Consider the following 7,045-nt stretch of genomic DNA (forward strand, 5'->3'; position numbering starts at 1 on the left):
ATATTTTATTTAGAAATTTTTCCTTTTTTAATTTTTAAACTTTTTGTTAAAGATTAAGAGACAAACACACATATTAGCCTAGGCCTACACAGGGTCAGTATGATCAATATTACTGCTTCCACCTCCACATCTTGTCACACCGGAGGGTCTTCAGGGGCAATAACATGCATGGAGCTTTCATCTCCTCTTATTACAATGTCTTCTTCTGGAATACATCCTGAAGAATCTGCCTGAGGCTGATTTACAGTTAACTTTTTTTAATCAGAAGAAATAGGACACTCTAAAATAATGATAAAAAGTATAGTATAGTAAACAATATATAAACTAGTAACATAGTTGTTTATTATCATTATCAAGTATTATGTACTGAACATAATTGTATGTGCTATACTTTTATGCAACTGGCAGTGCCATCGTTTTGTTTACACCACCGTCACCACCCCTGGCAGCCAGAAAACAGGTACATTGACCGAGGTCACCAGTTGCATGCTCCCATCTAAGAAATTCATCTGCAATGATGCGAAGAAATGGAACCACTGGGAACCATTTGTGTGGCTGCAGGAGGATCCAGGGGTGGTATAAGTTATAGGAAGCCGTTATATGAAGCAGCTGACCAGACTGTTCTTACTGAAATATGTCCTGCTCTTGGCCTCTGGGGTTGCCTTTGTTTTGCCAATTCTCCAAGTACGGTATTACAATCTCACACCAAGTCTCTCTGCATCCCCAGTACTCTTTCTGTCAACTCCTTTCTGTTGCTTTCTGTTACTTGTCAAAATAAACCTTGACACAATATTTTTCACTGCGTCCATATAAGCCAATGGACTAACTAGCAAAGATATTAATGCATCAGTGAAAAAATGTTGATTTTCTAAATTAGAAACATAAATAAATGTTGCAAAAAAAATTTAGGGTGTTTTAATTCACAATTAATAATTGAAAGTAATAGTTGTGTAACCTTCTCTGTGCCTTATTTCTCAAAGTACAAAACTCCAGCTTCCTACTCTGGCAAATAATGTTATTATTGGCTTCCCCAATAATGAGTACTCTTTCATGTAACAGCAGCCTCATCTGCTACAGTTTTGGGTTTTTGTCACTAAGAACTGTTAGAGGTATACATACAAATTTTGCACCTATTAAAAATTATAGGGAAGACAAGATCGAAGAACCTAGTTCACCTGGACTAATTTAGGCTACATTCAAATCACACTTTCAGGATATTTGGCAACAATAACATTACATCTTGGTGCCCAGCTAAATTCAACATAGTGTTGAATTTACTCATTATGCACTCTGGGACCTACAATACTTATTCAGAATTAAAAATAGGAGTCAAGATAATTAATAAACAAGACAACATGTACCAGATAATCTTCATTGCCTCTCAGCTCTACACTTGCCTCTCCTGTATATTTCTAAAGTTAGAAACCTACTATTTACATATCAAAAACACCTCTGACATTTTGATACAATGACGAATAATTTACACATGACCTTTGTCCTGAAAGACCTTCAAGGCTATGTTAAAATCTAAAAACCAATTTTGTGCTCACTATGAGGATAAATACATTGATTCTCAAGCACATAATATGGGTTTAAGAGACTGTGAGGCTCAATAGAGAAATAAATGTTTAAACAGAGCCCGGAAGGAGGAAATGAGTTAACTGAACGAAAAGAGAGGCATATATTATCAGATGGGGAGTAAGGGAGCAGGGAAGGGAGAGAGTATTCCAGAAGAAAAGACATGAGAAAAGGGTCAAAGGTAACAGCACAATGCATCCCAGGAAAAGCCTAAGTATACAATGGAATAGTACATGGCAGTTACAGATTAGGATGGTAAGGATATGTAGTGAAATGTTACTTCTGGGTGGTGTCTAAGGAGTAGGTCAGTATTTAGGGTGAGAATCTAGTCAGTCCCAGCAGGGACAGGATTGTAACCAGGTATCCAAGACTAAAACTGGGCACCAATAGAAGGAGGTAGGGGAGTGTTGCTCCATGAATTAGTAATAAACGTGTTTGGGGACAGGATCTGTCTTAAGAGTTTTACAGAGCTTTGCCCTGAAAGAATATGTGAACGTGTTGGTATGCATTTCAAATGCTGTTACACTCGGAAGGGCATCTCTGAAAGGCAGTAGCGGCTGTATCCCACGAGGCGCTGCGTTTCTCAGACCTAAAGAATTGGATTTGCTTTGTAAAGCACAAGCGAATCTGTTAAAAACTATAGGCTGAGAGCTGACAATGGAGTGCCCTCCGGAACAAACAGCTTCCCAGAAATGACAGCTTTCCGAATGGCTAAAAGCAAAGCTTTTGTTTAAACCACTCTAGACTACCTGTCTCCAATCACGATAACCTAATAAACATGGAGCTTACATATCTCTGTTTAACCCCTCTGTTTAAATGATAAACTTACCTTAGAATTTAGAAATTAACCTTTGAAAGACTTTGTAACCGTTTGCTCACGTAAATAGAATTAGTTAAAGAATCTGTAGAACCCTTCTGTAAAAGCCTTTTGAAAATCTGTTAACCTGAAAGGAACTACCTGTTGTTATGTAAATCTGTTACCCCTGACAATTGTTCACTATTTCCTATAAGTTACCATATAAGACCTCATTCGGGGCTTTTTGAGACCAACGGAGAGGTCCAAGCCCCCTGAGCTCCCGCTTTGCCTATAATCTTTATAAACTTATAAAACTATATCTTTGTCTCAGTGTATTCTTTTATTTCTTCCATTTTCTATTTCTCTCTATTATTTTCTTATCCCTTGCAACTCTACCAAAGGGACCCGGTTTTTTGCAGGGAACACTGGCCACGTTCCCCGCAGGGGAGATTGCAACAGGCCAAAGAGAATGCAGTTTCCCACCAAATACTGAGTTAGGGATACAGGCTATATACCTCAGTGGTGAGCGTATTGCCCATCTTGGTTATTTTCACTCAGAAATGTATATGGATGAACCAGCAGAACACAAACCTCAGAACTTGAGACTGTGTATAACTAGGCAGACAGAGAGAGACTCCTTGCTCTCCAAGGTAAGTAGCCTGAAAAATTCTTTATGTGTTCTCCGTAGCCCTATTATTTAGAAATAGAACACTAAGTGAATTCACTGTTCTGGTCTTTCATGCAGTGATGTCTCTCCCAAATTACCTAAGGAAATAGTTAGTGGTAATACCCATTGGTTTAGTCATTCAATCATTAAATAAATATATATTAACACCTATCATAGTAGGTTCTACACTTGGGATGTAGTATAAAACAAAACAAGCAGACTTTCCTACATTCATGGAACTCACACTATGGCAAGAAATTTATAGCTATGACTTGATAGTTAAATGTTCTATTTTCCTAATTTTTATGATAGAATCTCAAACAGAAAATAGGCCAAAGAACATGGTTAAGAAAAATCAATGCATGAAGGAAGTAGGGTGTGAAGTTGTGCACTTTGGTTTACTCAGAGAAAAATAACCCCTTCTCATTTGTGATTAATACTCTTCCTTTTAAATGGAGAGACATTTTTATTACTCAATCTTTTCCAAATGTCTTCAGGATTACAGTTACGATTAGTGAAAGAAAGCCTCCAAATGATTGATTTCATTGTGAATGCTAATGATCATCGGCGTGAGCCCTGTGGAGTTCATGGTGGGATTTACCCTGACTCACAGTCTCCAGTAATCACAGATGAGGAGGAATAAAAAACTTTTAGCTAAGATCACTGAGAAAATCTGCCTGGAAGAATATCTTGATCTTCTAGCCTCTATTCCTAAATCTTGCTCTCCTACGTAGGACAGACAGAGCTGGAGGTCAAAACAAAAAATCCAATAATGTTAACCTCCTTTAGTTGGTTAAAAGATCGCAGATTCTGAGCAAATCTTTAGGATCTAGGGCTAGGCAAAGACTTTTGAGACTTGATACCAAAAGCATGATTCCTAAGAGAAAAATATTATAAATTTAACTTCATCAAAATTAAAAATTTTGCTCTGTCAAAGACAGAGGATAGAAAGACAAGCCACAGACAGGGAGAAAATATTTGCGACCCTATATCCAACAAATGACTAGAATCAAGAATAAATAAAGAACTCTCAAACTCAACAGTAAAAAAAGAGAAAAATTCAATTAGGAAATGATCGAAAGACATGAACAGATATCTCACTGAAGAGGACCTGCCAGTGGCAAATAATCACATGAAAAGATATTCAACATCATTAGGGAAATGTAATTAAAATCACAGTGAAATATTACTATAAAGCTATCAGAATGGCTAAAATAAGAAATGGTGATGACACCAAATGCTGGTGATGATGTAGAGAAACTAGATCACTCAGCATTGCTGGTGGAATATAAAATGTTGCAGTCACTTGTGAAAACAGTTTGGTAGTTTCTTATAAAACCAAACATGTGATTATTATACAATCCAGCTATTGCATTCTTGGACATATATCCCAGAGCAATGAAAACTTATGTTCACACAAAAACCTATACACAAATGTTCACAGCAGCTCTGCTTATAACAGCCAAAAAATGGAAACAACCCAGGTATTCTTGAATAAGTGAATAAACAGATTGTACAACCAGCTATACCAGGCAATACTATTGAGTAATAAAAAGGAATGAATTATTTTGATACATGCAACAAACTAGATGAATCGCAAGTGGTTTATGCTGAGTGGACAAAAGCCAATCCCATTTATGCAACATTAATGATTCCATTTATGCAACATTAATGAAATGACAAAATTATAGAGAGGACGAACAGATCAGTGATTGTCAGGGCTTAAAGATGGGAGTAATCAGAGGGATATTGGTGTGGTTATAAAAAGACAGTACAAGGGATCTTTGTGGTGATGAATCTCTTCTCTATATTGACTGCAGGGGTGACTACACAAACCTACACACATGGAAAAATTGTGTAGAACTAAATACATAGGCACAAACATATATACACATGAATGAGTAAAAGTAAAACTGAGAAAATCCAAACAAGATCAATGGATTGCATCAGTGTCAACATCCTCAATGTGACATTGTATAATAGTCTCAAGATGTTACCATTGGGGGAAACCAAATAAAGGGTACATGGGGTTTTTCTGCATTATTTCTTACAACTGTATGTGACTTTTCCAGTAAAATTAAAAGTCAAATTTTAAAAAAATAAAGATTATAGGTTTTTATGTCTGTAACAAAGAAATTAAGACATTTAAGAATATTTTAAAAATTATATTCTCCTTGAGACTGAAATCTTAAGAGACCGCACATTTAGGTTGATTTTGTTATTTTGAATGTAATTTGAGATGAACCGTTTCAGTGTTCAGTGTTCTAATAAGTAATCAACATATCACATACTAGAACAGCTTCCGTAAGCTTTAGTGTGTCCTTAACACATACTGTTATGGGGCATCCTATGTCCATGTGGCTTCTGCCTGAACGAATTCCTCGCACTAATAGAGCCCCTCAACATACCAATGAGTTCCTAAGATTTAAAACTAGGCCCACTAGATGTGCATGCATTAAATTCTTGTTCTGTTCAACATAAGCTCAGATTGATGAAAACAAAATCACAGTCGAATACTTACCTGGCAGGGGAGATACCATGATCACAAAATCACACTCAAGCTACACAGGCCCAATATTCAGAACCAAAGCGTTGATCATATATCCCTTTGTCTAACTCATTCTCCTTCAGTGCACAAGGTTGCCTGTGCCCAAAGTAGCCCAAATCCACCTTTATTTCCCTCCCCTTCACTATCTTGACATCCACATATATTTTTTAGTTATCTTACATCTGAATTACCCTTCCAGAAATCTCTCTTCAATTTTCTCCATTCCCAAAAGTATCCACATTCTTCCTCCTCAGGGAGCATTCAGCTAATTGAGGCATCTGCCAGCTTTATAGCAACTAAAGCTTCATGTAGTCCTAAATGTAAAGGAAAAAGGGAAGACCAAAGCTTCATAATACTCAATTTCTGGGCTCCTTAAAGGTCTAGGAGCTCCGTTGCATACATTATCTTTATACACACACACACACACACACACACACACACACACACACACAGATCAACGCTTGTTTAACAGGAGTCCAGACAAGCCCAAAGGAGATTCATAATGTCTGATGAAGTGGTGAAGCGGTGAGCTTCATTAATTCATGGTGAGATGGTCTGTTCTGTGTCTACATTTATTTGTTGGAATAGGTGCTCCATGAGAACTGGGAAGATGTCTGCATACTTCAGTGCTGTATCCCCATTGCCAAATGCAGGGCCCAGTATGTTGTTGGTGCTTGTTTAAATGTTTCTTACATGGATAAGTGAAAAGAAAAAAAAGGAATGAAAGTGGCCACCATCTAGAAAGCAGCAGATGAGTGTGGGAAGTGTGAAATGGGGGCCAGGGAGGTGGAATTGTGTGTCCAGAGCTGTTAGCAGAGCCTCGGAGAATGTGTCAGTGTTCCCACGGACTGTTCTCTGAGCCCTGGAGAGAGGGCGGCAGGCAGGGCTGACAGCAACTCTGGGGCATGAGCACTGAGCACCGTTCTCCCCTCCAGAGCAGTGCACACCCTCTGACGCTGGGGGAGGGAGGAGGCTGCAGGAGAGGGAAAGTGGATGCCTGAAGACAAGGTCACTGCCAGGGAGACAACTGATTCCTGGGCACAACCGGCTGTGAAACAATCAGAAATTTTTATGGGGATTTCACAGGACTTGGATTCCTGCATTAGTTAGTAGAAGCACAAGCAGAGGGAAATTATTTATTTTAATGACTTGTTTGTGGTTTTAAAATCTCAGGATTAGAGGTCTACTGGTGCAAACACCCCCATCCATGGTAAAATACCTAACACATCCCTGTCAGACAATAATTCAGTTTCTGCCTGGATGTTTCTAGCCATGGTCACTTGAAGGAAAGGTCATCTCCAATCCCTCAGATTATAGACACCCTGGATCAGACAAAGATACTTTCCCCAGACTCTATTAAATGAGCATTGATCACCTGCAAAACCCACAAAACCCTATAAAATGTGGTAAATCAGTAAAACAATAATTGCTCTTAATTCACAAAATATTTATTAAA

The sequence above is a fragment of the Propithecus coquereli genome, unplaced genomic scaffold (genome assembly GCF_000956105.1).
Source record: "Propithecus coquereli isolate 6110/MARCELLA unplaced genomic scaffold, Pcoq_1.0 Scaffold678, whole genome shotgun sequence".
Taxonomy (NCBI): Eukaryota; Metazoa; Chordata; class Mammalia; order Primates; family Indriidae; genus Propithecus; species Propithecus coquereli.